The following is a 17,057-nucleotide window of genomic DNA, read 5'->3' on the forward strand; positions in this document are numbered from 1 at the left end:
TTTTTATATTTATAAAAATGATATAGGTATTGTCATTTGCCCCAAAAGCTATTTAAAAAAATTTTAGTTACACAATTATGGGGTTTTACAACTTAGAAAATAGAGGATGAAAAAAATTGTGTTTCTACTAATAGACCTAAGGGAAAATATTATGATATTTGCATAAAAGCTGAAAAACTTTTCAACAAATTTCTGTTTTTTTCAACAAATTTCAATACCCATTTCTGATCAACACACATGAGCAGAATAATATATTAAGTGATAGTATCTTTCTTATCATGAAAAAGCACATATACATTATTTTGGACTAACATCTTTCTTGATGGGGAAAACTGAAGTATTTCTACCATGAAAAGGTAAAGGCTGAAAAGACTTGGCCACTGCATACCTCACTAGCAGGGTTCAGGGCCTCTTGGAAAAATGGATATTTCTAGACATACGATAGGAAAATTTCAAGAAAAGCATGATATATTTTGTCTATCAAAAAGCAAAAATCCTTTAAATTTGAGGCACAAATGTCAAATTGACGAGCTCTCTGGCAAAATTAGTTACAATTTAAAGCATTAAAAAACATATTACTCTAATTGTAATACACTAAATATATAAATATATGTAAGTGCATATTGATCATAAATAAACTGAAAATAAATGACTCACAAATTCTTACTGAAGAAACGTTAAAGAAAAAATCAAGCTTATGTCTTACTTAAAAATGGAGCATTGCAGTTTATCATAGTTGATGAGATAAAGTATGAGATTAACTCTAGTTTTTTGTAAAGAACATTTATTAATAAATGGGGGGGAACAAGATGAATTAAGAAAATTTGTATGATCTACCCTTCAAAGCAATAATCATTCAGGCACATGTCATTACTGGGTTAGGCATTATCCTAAATGTTACTAATTAATATCAGAGGAGAAAATTAACCTGTACAATGAAAAGATCTCACTGTCTCCAGTGAAACAAGTGATCCAACTTAACATGATTAGTAGTAGGACAATTTTTTTTAAAGATTTTATTTATTTATTCATGAGAGACACAGAGAGAGAGAGAGAGAGAGGCAGAGACACAGGCAGAGAGAGAAGCAGGCTCCATGCAGGGAGCCTGACGTGGGACGTGATCCCAGGTCTCCAGGATCAACCCTGGGCTGAAGGCGGCACTAAACCTCTGAGCCACCGGGGTTGCCCAGTAGTAGGACAATTTGACTGTAAATGACTTCTCATGAGGGTCAGTGAACTAGCCAATGAATTATGATGTGTTTGTGCCAAAAATGTGTAATCTGAAACTGATCCCATCTTAGACCTGTATTCAATTCATTAAGAATACAGTGTATGAAAAAAAATACAGTGTATGAAGGAACTTATTGAACAACACTACAAAGATAAAAACAGACAAATCCAGACTTCGGTATAGTCTAAAAAACACCTATCTTGATCTTTGAAAAAAATGAATAGTGTAGAAATGTTTATATTACATTTAAAAATCTAAAGACTTATTATAATCTTACTCTTAAATAACCAAATGTAACATGATTTTTGAGTGAACAATGATTCAACAAATTTGAATATGGACTACTTACTTGCAAATGATTCAATAAAACAAAAAAGGCAAAGGTGGATGGACAAATAAGTAGGTATAGATAATTTATTTATTTATTTATTTTAAAGATGTATTTATTTATTTATTTATTTATGATAGGCATAGAGAGAAAGAGAGGCAGAGATTCAGGAGGAGGGAGAAGCAGGCCCATGCCGGGAGCCTGACGCAGGACTCGATCCCGAGACTCCGGGATCGCGCCCTGGGCCAAAGGCAGGCGCCAAACCGCTGAGCCACCCAGGGATCCCAGGTATAGATAATTTAAATAGATGATGATGATGTGTATGGGGAGATAGAAATAGATGTTAAAGGAAATGTGAAAAATATTAATTGATGAGTCTGCATGATAATTTTATTATTTTAACCTGCTCTATATTTTTTGAAACTTTTCTAATAAAAGATGAAAAATATAAATCTCAAAAGGGAGTTAATTCCTCAGATTTAATTTGGATAAGAGAAATAACAGAAAAGTATGTAAGCTTTTAGTTACCATGAATCTTATGACTAATTAAAAAACAGTTATTTGTAATGAAAGTTCGAGTAGATACCATAAATAGAGCCTTATTCATCATCATAAAACTCTTTGTTCCTGATATATAGAAGGTCCTGAACAAATAATGGATTTGAATGGAAATAACATAAACACTTTTATAACTGGTCTTTTGCTTCAAGTTAGCCGTATTTAATATGCATGTCATTTTTTTAGCAAGTTGTATTTTTTCTCAAAATTATTAATTCGAGATTTTAGGTCAAACTTTAAGAAAAAGTTACTTTGCAATACATTGATGTGAAAATACATTTGAACAAATGTTAAGTAATACATTGATACTTATAGAATAAGGGGCCAGAAATGACCCAGTGTAACTATCACTCATAGCATCTTATAGGTTAGAAAAATCTCAAAATACGATTATAGTAGTGTTAATGAGATTTTCAAGAAAATTTCTCAACTTGATAAAATAAATGCTTCGTATTTTTGCTTCTCTAAAACTGTAATGCATATTCAAGAAAATGTTAAATCTGATTGGCTGACATTCTAGCAGAGTAGATTCAGTTTAAAAATTGATCTACTTTGTCATGGCAAGGTTTCTTGGAGAAGATCCAGCTTTTGTGCTGGTCTTTGTTTTTAGTAATTTTATTTTATTATGCTCAGAGTCCTTGGCCTCTCTTAAAACCATTTTAATATTGCCTAAGTGAGACTACGCATAATTCAAAAAAGGCTTTATGATTTTTTAAAATTAAATACATTAATAAGTTTTCTAAGTCTTTTGGTCTACATTCAGAATTTCTTTTGTTCTTACGTGATTTTTTCATCTCCATTTATAGTTACATATAAAAACTAAAGAGCTTATTACATTTTTTAATCTTAGTAACTTTTAGGTTTTTAATTTCAGAATATGTTGGTTTTCTTGTTCCTGTTGTTTCCTTTGCTGTATTGTTTTTATTATACTTTGCACAATAAAAATATCTGCTTTATGTTTATTAAAATTACACTATGTATACTAATGATAAAATTAATTGCCTTCCTTCATTGCTCCTTCAAAGCAATGCTTTCCCTTTCCATCTCACTCTTCTGCAATCACACACAAATATTAAGTATATTAATTGGAGCTCATTTTTATTTTTCTAACAGCTTTAGTTACTGTAATTCTGTTGTCCTATAAGACAATTGTATCAAGTTTTTATTATCCATTGTCAGGCTAGTGAATCACATGGGAAGATCATTTCCCCACATCCTAAGGCATGTCTAGGTTTCCAAATCACAGAAGAAGTAATGGAGTCAGAGCCAGAATGTTTCAGATGCAGCACAGATCAAAGCAAGTATGTCTTCTGCATTCTGCAGACAAGCAGACTAGTTATCCATGTCAAACTCTGGTCTTAACATTCAGTTACTGACATTATCAGCATGCTATGAAATAATACCATTGCATTAAAAGGCTGGTCGTTAGAAGGAAAAAAAAATATGTTCTTGTTTTAAAAGCATCTTTCAAAGGGTAAATAAGTAAATTAAACTTATCCCCTACAGGACTCTTCAATTTAACTTGTTTACATAGACAAGCCTTGAATTTTATCAAGAAGGAGCTTTACATCTGGATTTGAAGACAGACTTCACAACTGCCCATGGCTGGTTGGTGGCCTGGTATTCAATAATAACCGTGTGGAAAGTTTCCATTAAGACCTGACTATACAAATGTCATCACCCGTAGCTGCGTTAAACCTATGTAGTCAACTTTTAAATCGTTCTCTTCAAAAATAAATCAGATTTTCATTACTTTTGTATCATTATCTATATATGCTCTCATTTCTAAACACTTGTTTAGATATATGTTGATGATCATTCTTTTTTGATGATCATCCTTCTCCCTTTGAATCATATTATTTATAAGATCTGTATTTTTTAAATCTAGTCTTTCAAGTAGTGACTCATTAAGTAGTATCACTTCTTTGCTCTTTTATCTATTTGAGTAATACTTTTTGAACCTTTTAAATAACAATATTTTTACTTTAGGTCTTTTCCTTAATTTTGAACAGCTCTTTATACTGTAATGATGTATTATAAACAGGTAGAGTCCTGGAGTCTTAAGCATTTATTTGCTCTTACAACTTGAGATGTTGAGTTCACAGCTCTGAGTCTGTTTTCGATGATATATGGTGTATGTATTGGGGATTGCTACTATTTCATAAGGTAAATTTGGAAAAAAAAAAAGTAACATAAGAAAAGGCAATAACTCTTCAAACTTTTTATTTAGTTCTTTCCACATCACTACATTGCCTTCAGATGTTAACTGATTTCTCTTAAATCTAAATCTCCGATGCTGACACCACTTCCACACTTTGCATCTAAATTTTCATTTCCTTGTAAAATCAGACTCATATTCTTTCAGGAAAAACTGCTCCTATCTAGTTTCACTTAACAAATAATGTTTGTACTATTCCTCTAATTATTCAGAAGCAAGAACTGTGAGTCAGGTTTTATTCTTCCATCTTTCATTCCAATACTCCATTTGGTACAACATAAATTTATTTTATGTATCCCAAAATACTCTTCCTCTTTTTTTTTTTTGTTATGTGTTTATTTACCTTATTGGCAAGGACACATTATTACTCTATAGAAAAATTTAAAAATCATTTTAAAGTCTCCTGAGTATTTACATTTAGGAAAATATTTTGTTTGTGTGTGTGTTCGTTTCTGCTTGTTTGTTTTTTATATAACATGTCTTGATATTTCTTTAGGAATTAAGCCATGAGACTCTCATTTTATTTTTAATCTTGGTGGCATTTAGAAGTATGATTGAAAATATTTTGAGGGATCCCTGGGTGGCGCAGCGGTTTGGCGCCTGCCTTTGGCCCAGGGCGCGATCCTGGAGATCCGGGATCGAATCCCACGTCAGGCTCCCAGTGCATGGAGCCTGCTTCTCCCTCTGCCTGTGTCTCTGCCTCTCTCTCTCACTGTGTGCCTATCATGAATAAATAAAAATTAAAAAAAAAAAAAAGAAAATATTTTGAGTCTTGGTTTTGTTGAATGAGAAACATGACAGTACCTTTTAATAATGAGATAATGAACTTGTCTATATTTCTTCAAAATATTTTTCTTTCTACTCTGAAAATAAATTCTAACAAAACAGAAAGTATTATTGGAAAATAGTGGTTTCCACTGATTTTAGGCTGCACAGAAATCAATTCATCTAAAATTTGCCTCATGTACCAGCAGGAGGGCTAGCCATTACTTCAGATAAAGAGAACTTTCATAATTTATGTTTTTAAACAAATTATTATCATTATCAGGGATCCCTGTGTGGCTCAGTGGTAATGCCTCCCTTTGGTCCAGGACGTGATCCTGGAGTCCCGGGATAGAGTCCCGGGATAGAGTACTTCTCCCTCTGCCTGTGTCTCTGCCTCTCCCTCTCTCTTTGTCTCTCATGAATAAATAAATAAAATCTTTAAAAAAATTATTACCATTATCAGGTATTCTGTGTTTCAGATATCAGTGAAAATACTAATTACTATGGAAAAGTAAACAATAATCTGTATTCCTGAAACTTCATATATTTAAATCAAGATGAAGACTATTTACTTAAAAGTAACTTAGAATGGACCTGTTATTCTCTAAGTAAGTTATTTTTAAAAAGACATTAAAGTGGTTCTAAATTTTTATTTTGAGCTATTAGCTTCTTTTTCTTAGTAATCTTAAGAATCAGCTTTGAGCAAATCGATTATACCAGCCACCTTACTCAGTATAACTTATGTGGAAATTACCAGGAAGATACATCGATTGTCTTTTACTCTTTGGTCTTGAGAATCCAGAGAATCATTTTTATTTCTTTAGAAAATGATTCTTCTAACACACACATATTAGTATTAAATTATAATATTGACCAATTCACCTCTTTCTTTCAAAATGTTCTTTTGGGACAAGTGTAACCCTTAATTTTGAATGTTTTATATCCATGATATTTTTGAAATATATTTTCATCCTTTTAAAAATCAACTGTATACAAAAACAGCAAATAATGCAATGCCTTGAAGTACTGCAATATGGCAAGTTCATTTCCTTAATAATACTCTAGGTTTTCCTCCAATATAGAAAAAAAAATCATGCCTAAACTTAGTCAAATTTTCTCGGAAGTCTATTTTTCTTTTTTTTTTTAAGTAGGCTCCATGTCCAATGTAGCACCCAACACAGGACTTGGACTTACCCCTCTGAGATCAAGACCTGAGCTGAAATCAAGTGTTGCCAGTTGATCAACCTAGGCACCCAGGACTATACATTTTTAAGTCATGCAGAAGACTATAAACCATACTATCAGTTAAGTATTATTTTGTTTAATCCTCAACGTTTATTCCTGTTTTTAGAGAACAAACCTTTCAAATGTTAGCAATTATTTTGTTTTTTAAAGTCTCTGAGCACAATTATGTAGCTTTAAGACAACTATGAGAGTCTTAAAACATCAAAATACTATTCTAAAGTTGTTTTCAAAATTATATCTCATGTAAAATCCCAGAAAGACTGTGGTATTCTGGCAGATGTAAATAAAAGTCACTATGAAAATCATATTGAATTAATTATGATATAAAATATAGATCATTTTCAGTTGTCCCTTACTTTATATTTTAAGTAACATAACTTAGCCTTTGGAGAAAAAATGGAAAAATTTGGAGGGAAGAGGTAGGAAAGAGGACAAAAAGAGCTAGGAGAATAGAGGAATAATTTAAAGATAGTGAAGAGATCATTTAGATCCTGCTTGAAGTACATGATGTCTACTGATTGTGATTGTCTTATAGAAGGCAATTTGGGTAATTCCATACTTGAATTGTTACTTAAAAATATACATTATTCTACTTTGCTATACTTTTTACCAGTCATAAACTGGGAAAATTGTGCATTTGAGAAAAAATTACAAGTGGAATATTTTGTGTGTGTGTGTGAATTTTAATTTTACATTATAGTTTGGTATTCTAGCCTGGAGGCATTACATAAACTCAATAAATTTTCCCAATTTTAGTATTATTTATGGTGATTTCTCAGAAACTTTTAGATCGTATTGAATTTTGAAATTCATATTTACTTCCTTTAAGAAAATGCATGTTTTTATTTCTCAAACTTAAAAATAATTTAAAAACCACAGTCTCTGTGGGTGCCTGGGTAGCTCAGTCAGTTGGGTGTCTGACTTGATTTCAGCTCAGGTTGTGATCTCAATGTCGTGAGATCAAGCCCTGTGGCCAACTCCACAGTCTTAGAGGAATATGCTTATAATTCTCTCTCTCTCTGCCCCTTCCCCTGCTGGCTCACTTTCTCTCTCTCTCTCTCTCTCTCTCTTTCTCTCGAAATAAATAAAATATTTTAAAAAGAACCTTTGAGCTATTCAGATTATTTAACATAATATCTCTGATTCCTGGAATACTTTAAAACTTAATTTTAACATTTGAATCTTGACAATCATGACAAAGATGCCTGGACATCCCAGTAGAGACTAAGTGATTCATTGCTTTACTTGTGGCAAATAAAACTAAACATTTAATCCTAGAGAATATTGTTGTTTTAGCTGTAAGCATTGAAAACTTGGCAGATTTTTAAATAATTCTAAAGGTATGCTTTGCCAATTTGCTTTGATATTTTGGTAGGAGGCCAAAGTTTTTATCTTTGTTTTTATGTGGACTAGATACTGAATGCTATCTCTTTGTAGAATATGTTACCACACATTTCAGAGCAATGTAAAGAAAAAAATAGTTTAAGTCTTTTATAATATGGGATGTGAGAAGTTATAGTCTCAGATAATATAAGATGATTGTTGAACTCATGATTAAGACACTTGTATATGATTTAATAGACATTTTTGGCAGTGAATGATTTGAAATGGCTTTGATGTCAGTAAATAAATTGTTACTACCTTTTGTGTATAAGACACTGCAATATATGGCTTTTAATGCATACTTAAGAGTGTATACTCTTGTATGGTTTGAGTAGACAAAATGAGATAATGAATTAATGAATTCAGTACAGTACTGGGCACATAGAAGATAATTGGCAACTATTAGCTAACATCAGTTTCATTAGTTATATTAGAATACATTGATCTTTCAGTAAATAAAATTCCAATTAGATTAAGTATTATTTTGGGACACCTGGGTGGCTCAGTGCTTGAGTGTCTGTCTGCCTTTGGCTCAGGGGCATGATCTTGGGATCCTGGATTGAGTCCTGCATCAGGCTCCCTATGGGGAGCCTGCTTCTCCCTCTATGTTTCTACCTCTCTCCCTCATGAATAAATAAATAAATCTTAAAAAAAGATTAGGTATTATTTCATATTATAGTTTTGCTAAATACTCAGAGGAAATGTCTCTACATACTTTTTTTTTATTCTACTGTTATTTCTTAATCATCTGCTGCTCTTTTTTTGTTTTTCTTCTTTATTCAGTCTTTAAAATATCCAGACTCTTAGTGTTTTCCACACCTATTAGTCTCAATGAAACTTTATATCTAATTTAGTCAAAGGATTCTAAGAATGTAACAAATTGACTTGTATATCCTAAGACTTCCTTTTAATTTTGAAATAACACAATTCTTATTCACTGTTGAAAATCAATATCTCAAGAGCAGGAAAGCAGGAGCAGGACTCCTAATTTGAGTCTTTATTCCAAGTGGCAATTTAGAATGCTATACTTCTTAAAATGAGAAGTTACACACTGCTAATCTGTGTTATTTGAAGCTGTTGTCAGGTACAAGACTGTAAAATTGTTAAGCTACCAAAATAATTAGCCACTATATTAGGTCTTACTAGGTTATGGTGCAGAGAAGATTAAAAAGTGTTTGTAACAGACTTGAGTCTGCAGCTCTTTGTAGCCTCCCATACAGAATTCACTATCTTGAAAGATTAGGATGGGGTACATTTCTCTGGGGTGAAGGTTCTGAAAAATAATTCACATTCACAGTCCTCCCAAAATCCAGGGAGCCTGATTTCTCACAATGGTCTTCTGAGTGGCAGTACTTGAATGTCCCATTTTAATACTAATGATTAATGTATAAGAGTTGTGCAGTGTAATATCATTTTTTTTCTCCCTGAAGCTTCTTGGATCCTGATTTCAGTAGCTGACTTAACATATAAATTGGCCCAAACTTGGCAAAAATCAAGAATATTTAACAGGGCACAGATGGTGCAGCAGAAAGCAATATCCAGAGATTTGGTGACTTGAGTGCTCTCTAACCCTCCACCAGCTGCTTTAGCTCAAGTGTGAATAAAGACCTTTTAAGAATCAATGAAAATGTCTCATGTTGTGCCTAAGTATTGCCCATCCAACCAAATTGACACCAAAAACAGAAACAACCATATGGTTTTAAGTGTATTAGGGAAAAGTAGGCTGTAGCTTGATACTTAAGATTAAGTATGTTAAAGCATTACTCCTGATTGCTTGCACATTGCATATTTCTAAGAAAATTTAATATGAAAAAATATACTCAGCTCTGACACACTTGGCTATCTTTTAGTTTTCTGCTTAAATATAGAAGAAAGCAAAACAGACAACTAGTGCCCAACGCCAACGGATAATACAGATGACATTACAGGGGTTCCTTTAAAAATTGAAACAAAATAACAATAAATATATTTTTAATACATGTGAGTCCTGATAACATATGAACTGAAGTGAACACTGAATTATTTTCAGTGGCTAGAGGTACTCGATATGATTCCTTTGGCTTGCAGGAAATGATGACTGTACACACTGATTACATTTAACATGTGAAGTTTGATACCTCTTTATGTAACTGAAGACCTCCAGCAACAGCTTTCATTTTCAGCTGCTAATAATAAATAAATGGGTCCTGTTTCTCTAAGTATACATTAAAACTCAAGTGGCTATGCTTAATATAGAATGTGCTTCTAGCCTACAAAATAAAAGATATTTGATTTTAAGTCAGGATTTTATATTTTTCTAGGACATTTTATTAATCACAGAAAGTGAGCATATGGAAATAATTTAGTAGTGTAAAATAAAAGCATTACTAAATGAGGTTAAAAAAAGAATGGATGTGAACTTAATATAAAGAAAATTATTTAGATATTTATACCAGATGCTAATATATTCCACTAAAAGAATAAATCTATCTTAAAAACTGTTTTAGAGGTGCCTGGGTAGTGGAGTAGGCTAAGTGTCCAGCTCTTGGTTTCAACTCAGTTCATGATCTCAAGGTCATGAGATCAAACCCTGCATCAGGCTCCACACTGTGTGGAGTTGGCTTAAGACTCTCTCTTCTTCTGCCCCTCTCCCTTGAATACTCTCTCAAGTAAATAAATATTTTTAAAAACTACGTTTAAATTGTCTAATTGCCATAATGACTGAACACTGTATTTGAATATCATTGTGAGGCAGTGGTATGAGCCTTATCTTTAAGCAGAATAGTGTAAGATTTAGGTTAAAATAAAACTGCAGAAAATTGGAAGCAAGTAAAAGGCGCTGATGGCAAATTTGCTATGTGTTTATTTGGGCTCTTTAACTGAATCCTATTTATACATACCTAAAAGTATTATTTAATGAAATATTTTGGGCTAGAGTGGGTGAGAGAGCAAAGAAGATAACATAGATCTCAATATTAAATTTTCATTGGATTCTGGCCAAGCAAATCAAATGGTATTTAGGAGGACAAAGAATAGAGGTAATAGACTTAGGAGCTAAGGACAAAATAGGCTTCCATCTAGGATGATACTTCATTTATGTAATTAAAAATTTTAAAGTAAATTGGAATCATTCCCTTTTTAAATGCAACTCTAGGGATGCCCGGGTGGCTCAGTGGTTGAGAGACTGCCTTTGGCTCAGGGCATGATCCCGGAGTCCTAGGATCAAGTACCACATCAGGCTTCCTGCGTGGAGCCTATTCCTCCCTCTGCTTATGTTTCTGCCTCTCTTTCTGTGTTTCTAATGATTACATAAATAAAATCTTAAAAAAACAAACCTAATTCTATAATCAGACCCAAAGTACGCTGATTAAGGTGGAGGGTTTTTTGTTTGTTTTGTTTTGTTTTGTTTTGTTTTGTTTTGTTTTGAGGAAGAATGTTGCAATGCCCTTCAATCCTTCTTCAAAGGAGAGCACTGAGGAAAAAAGAATACCAGATATTTTATCTGTTAAATGCAGTCTTACTAAGCACTGATACCAGATGTCCTGAATTGCTTCTTGGTTAGAGGTTACCTTATGGGATGAGATATTGTATGGAGTTCTGGCACAGAGATCTCACATTGGTTACAATAAGCGACAGACCCAGTTTGTGCTTGTTTGCTTGATATTTTAATGCATAATTAGAATGGGCATACTTACCTTGTGGAATGGTTCTCACAGCAGTTTCCTAGCTGTGTTGTAGAAAGATAATGTTAGAAAAAGCCAAGTTCAGTGGTGCCTGGATTGTTCAGTTGGTTAAGCAGCTGACTATTGGTTCTGGCTCAGGTCATGACATATATTTAAAGGGCACTGATAAAACTAATTATTTGTATTACCAATTAAATTGTTAAATACTAAAATGATTAATGATAAGTTTATAAAGATTATGGGAAAACAGTTCTCACATACTAAGGGATATTTTTGCGAATTGTTCCAATATTTAAAGGCTATTACCAATATGTTATATAACAAATTCACATTACTTTTTATTAAACTGTTCCACTTGTCAGAATTTATCATGTATAATCACAGGTTACAGATGACACAATCAGGAGTATAAAAATGTATTATGTAGAACAGCTTACAATTGTATACAAATTAAAAGAACATGAATGTCCACTAGTAGAATATAGCTTCGATATGAAACCTCAATTCTGTATGCTTGAATTATTTTTATGTTAGAATATGAAATCAAGTAATATGTTTTAATAGAGGAAAAGCCTTGAAATATGTACTTTTAAGTGAAAAATATACTTTATGATAGAATGACCATACTTACACGTATGTACACTATTTTTTAGTAAAACAGATGCATTTAATAGTGATTATATCTGGGGATGGTGCAGGAATTTTGATTACCTGGAAAGGTCTATTTTTACTATAGATTGCCTTTGATCCATTTGTACTTTATGTATATTTATTATATTATTATGTATTTATATTAGCCCTGTAACATAAAGTTTGGCTTTACACTGAAAGACAAGTTAAGCCCTTTACAACATATATTTACAGGCTAATGGCAAAAATGACCCATAAAATTAAGACATGTATTTAAAGTAATTAAACTATTAGGTGTAGAAGAGGTTACATTGAAGATAATTGTCCCACATTTGTCATTGACTTTTGTGCAGACAGTCGTTCATACAAGCAGTAACAGCTTAATTAGGTTTCTTCATTCAAGGAATATGTTTTTGCTGTTTGACATAAGGCTAGGCTTCTGGGTAGATGAAGTAGACAGGATAACTTCCAGGCTCTCTTCTGCCCTTTTTCTAAAATTATTTAGTTTCTAAGAAACTTACATTTCATTGATCCATATGTTACAAACAAAATAGATTAAGGAATTGTCAAATATATTTCCTTTAAGAGAGGATATTTTGTTAATTACATTTTCAAATTATATTTCCATGTTTAATAGGATTGTAAAATCAACCTGCAAGCTGGTCTAAAGGTGGTGATTTCAAAATCAATAATAATGTACATTGTAGAGGCAGCCCCGATGGCTTAGCGGTTTAGCACCGCCTTCAGCCCAGGGTGTGATCCTGGACGCCCTGGATCGAGTCCTACGTCAGGCTCCCTGCATGGAGCCTGCTTCTCCCTCTGCCTGTCTCTGCCTCTCTCTCTGTTTCTAATAAATAAATAAAATCTTAAAAAGAAAAAAATAAATGTACATTGTATATCTTGTGTTCTAATATTGGGGCTTTCTTACAATAAAGTTTAGACATATGTAGCTCCATTTTTTTTAATTGGAGTTCAATTTGCCAACATATGGCATAACAACAAGTGCTAATACCATCAAGTGCCCCCCTCAGTGCCTGTCACCCAGTCACCACACCCCCAACTTATCTCCCTTTCCACTACCCCTTGTTCGTTTCCCCTTGTTCTGTCATCCTCTCTGATATTTCCCACTCATTTTCTCTCCTTTCCCTTTATTACCTTTCACTATTTTTTATATTCCCCGAATGAATAAGAACATATAATGTTTGTCCTTCTCCAATTGACTAGCGTCACTCAGCATAATACCCTCCAGTTCCATCCACGTTGAAGTAAATGGTGGGTATTTGTCATTTCTAATGGCTGAGTAATATTCCATTGTATACATAAACCACATCTTCTTTATCCATTCATCTTTCGATGGACACCGAAGCTCCTTCCACAGTTTGGCTATTGTGGACATTGCTGCTATAAAAATTGGGGTGCAGTGTCCTGCCATTTCACTGCATCTGTATCTTTGGGGTAAATCCCCAGCAGTGCAATTGCTGGGTCATAGGGCAATTATATTTTTAACTCTTTGAGGAACCTCCACACAGTTTTCCAGAGTGGCTGCACCAGTTCACATTCCCACCAACAGTGCAAGAGGATTCCCCTTTCTTCACATCCTCTCCAACATTTGTTTCCTGTTTTGATAATGTTCATGATTCTCACTGGTGTGAGGTGGTATCTTATTGTGGTTTTGATTTGTATTTACCTGATGACAAGAGGTGTGTCTCATGTGTTTTTCTCATGTGTTTGTTGGCCATGTCTAGGTCTTCCTCTGTGAAATTTCTCTTTTGCCCATTTCATGATGGGATTGTTTCTTTGCTGTTGAGTTTAATAAGTTCTTTATAGATCTTGAATACTAGCCCTTTATCTGATAGGTCATTTACAAATATCTTCTCCCATTCTGTAGGTTGTCTTTTAGTTTTGTTGACTGTTTCTTTTGCTGTGCAGAAGCTTTTTATCTGGAATAAGCCCCAATAATTCATTTTTGCTTTTGTTTCCCTTGCCTTCATAGATGTATCTTGCAAGAGGTTGCTGTGGCTTGGTTCAAAAAGGGTGTTGCCTGTATTCTCTAGGATTTTGATGCATTCTTGCATCACATTTAGATCTTTCTTCCATTTTGAGTTTATCTTTGTATATGGTATAAGAGAATGGTAGTTTCATTCTTCTGCAAATGGCTGTACAATTTTCCCAGGACAATTAATTGAAGAGACTGTCCTTTTTCCAGTGGATAGTCTTTCCTGCTTTGTCGAATATTAGTTGACCATAGAGTTGAGGGGCCATTTCTGGATTCTCTATTCTGTTCCATTGATCTTTGTGTCTGTTTTTGTGCCAGTACTACACTGTCTTGATGACCACAGCTTTGTAGTACAACCTGAAATTGGCATTGTGATGCCCCCAGCTCTGTTTTTCTTTTTTAATATTCCCTGGCTATTCGGGGTCTTTTCTGATTCCACACAAATCTTAAGATGATTTGTTCCAACTTTCTGAAGAAAGTCCATGATATTTGGATAAGGCTTGCATTAAATGTGTAAATTGCCCTGGGGAGCATAGACATTTTCACAATATTAATGCTTCCAATCCATGAGCATGGAATATTTCTCCATCTCTTTGTGTCTTCCTCAACTTCTTTCAGAAGAGTTCTGTAATTTTTAGCATATAGATCGTTTACCTCTTTGGTTAGGCTTATTCCTAGGTGTCTTATGCTTTTGGGTGCAATGCAAATGGGATTGACTCCTTAATTTCTCTTTCTCCAGTCCCATTGTTAGAGTATAGAAATGCCACTGACCTCTGGTCATTGATTTTGCATCCTGCCACACTGCCGAATTGCTGTATGAGTTCTAGCAATTTTGAGGTGGAGTCTTGTGGGTTTTCTATATACAGTATCATGCCATCTGCAAAGAGGGAGAGTTTTACTTCTTCTTTGACAATTTGAATGCCTTTTATTTCTTTTTGTTGCCTGACTGCTGAGGCTAGGACTTCTAGTACTAAGTTGAATTAGCAATGGTGAGAGTGGACATCCCTGTTGTGTTCCTGATCTTAGGAGAAAGGCTCCCAGTATTTCCCCATTGAGAATGATATGTGCTATAGGCTTTTAATGGATGGCTTTTAAGATGCTGAGAAAAGTTCCCTCTATCCCTACACTCTGAAGAGTTTTGATCAGAAATGGATGCTGTATTTTGTCAGATGCTTTCTCTGCATCTATTGAGAGGATCATATGGTTCTTGTTTTTTCTATTGTTGATATGATCTATCAAGTTGATTGCTTTACGAGTGTTGAACCAACCTTGCATCCCAGGGATAAATCCTACTTGATCATGGTGAATAATCTTAATGTACTGTTGGATCCTATTGGCTAGTATCTTGTTGAGAATTTTTGCAACTGTGTTCATCAGGGATATTGTTCTATAATTCTCCTTTTTGCAGGGTCTTTGTCTGGTTTTGGAATTAAGGTGATGCTGGCCTCATAAAACGAGTTTGGAACTATTCCATCCCTTTCTATCTTTTGGAACAGCTTTAGTAGAATAGGTATTGTTTCTGTTTTAAACATTTGATAGAATTCCCCTGGGAAGCCATCTGGCTCTGGACTTCTGTGTCTTGGGAGGTTTTTGATGACTGCTTCTGTTTCCTCCCTGGTTATTGGCCTATTCAGGTTTTCCATTCCGTCATGTTTCAGTTTTGGTAATTTGTGGTTTTCCAGAAATGCATCCATTTCTTCTAGATTGCCTAATTTATTGGTGTATAGCTGTTCATCATATATTTTTAAAGTCATTTGTATTTCCTGGTATTGGTGGTGATCTCTCCTTTTTCATTTGTGATTTTCTTAATTAGAGTCTTCTCTCATTTGTTTTTAATAAGGCTGGCTAATGGTTTATCTAGCCATTAATTCTTTCAAAGAAACAACTCCTGGTTTTGTTGATCTGTTCTACAGTTCTTCCGGTCTCTATTTCATTGAGTTCTGCTTGAATCTTTATTAACTTTCTTCTTCTGCTGGGTGTAGGTTTTATTTGCTGTTCCTTCACCAGATTTTTTACAGATGAGGTTAGCTTGTATATTTGAGGGTTTTTCCAAATTTTTGAGGGATGCTTGTATTGCGATGTGTTTCTCTCTTAGGACTGCTTTTGCTGTATCCCAAAGATTTTGAATGATTGTATCTTCATTCTCATTACTTGCCATGAATCTTTTTCATTCTTCTTTAATTTCCTGGTTGACCCTTTCATCTTTTAGCAAGATGGTCTTTAACCTCCACATGTTTGAATTTCTTTCAAATTTCTTCTTGTGATTGAGTTCAATTTCAAAGCATTATGCTCTGAAAATATGCAGGGGACAATCCCAATCTTTTGGTATCTGTTAAGACCTGATTTGTGACCCAGTATGCGGTCTATTCTGGAGAAAGTTCCATGTGCATTTGAAAAGAATGTGTATTCAGTTGCATTTGGATGGAAAGTTTTGTAAATACCTGTGAAATCCATCTGGTCCAGTGTATCATTTAAAGTTCTTGTTTCTTTGGAGATGTTGTGGTTAGAATATCTGTCATTTGCAGAAAGCCCCATGTTGAAGACTTCCAGAATAAATGTATTATTATCTAAGTATGTCTTAACTTTGGTTATTAATTGCTTGATATACTTGGCAGCTCCCACAATAGGGGCATAAATATTCATGACTGTTAGGTCCTCTTGTTGGATAGATCCTTTAAGTATGATATAGCGTCCCTCTTCATCTCTTACTAAAGTCTTTGGGATAAACTTTAATTTATCTGATATGAGGATTGCTACCTCTGCTTTCTTTTGAGGACCATTTGAATGGTAAATGGTTCTCCAACCTTTCATTTTCAGGCTGGAGGTGTCCCTAGGTCTAAAATGAGTCTCTTATAGACAGCAAATAGATGAGTGTTGCTTTTTCATCCAGTCTGAAACCCTGCTTCTTTCGAGGGGATCATTTGTCCCATTCACATTCAAAGTTACTATTGAAAGATATGAATTTAGTATCATCATAATACCTATTCAGTAGCTGTTTTTGTGGATTATTTTTATGGACTTCCTTTTTCTTTTACAGAGTT

General features: G+C 33.8%; 1 protein-coding gene across 18 annotated transcripts in view; it reads left to right on the top strand.

Moving 5' to 3' along the window:
- The window catches only part of LOC140641448 (uncharacterized), a 167,458-nt gene that overhangs the window by 83,427 nt on the left and 66,974 nt on the right, over positions 1 to 17,057 (top strand). For 4 of the 18 annotated variants that reach the window (XM_072841339.1, XM_072841343.1, XM_072841342.1 and 1 more), the window contains 2 exons: positions 1,700 to 1,847; positions 3,624 to 3,869. The exons of 3 other annotated variants lie outside the window; for them this stretch is intronic. The gene's annotated coding sequence lies outside the window, so the exon portion shown is untranslated. 11 more of the 18 variants (XM_072841340.1, XM_072841345.1, XM_072841332.1 and 8 more) reach the window with 6 other exon arrangements.

This window comes from Canis lupus, chromosome 10, assembly GCF_048164855.1.
Source record: "Canis lupus baileyi chromosome 10, mCanLup2.hap1, whole genome shotgun sequence".
In the NCBI taxonomy this organism is placed as follows: domain Eukaryota; kingdom Metazoa; phylum Chordata; class Mammalia; order Carnivora; family Canidae; genus Canis; species Canis lupus.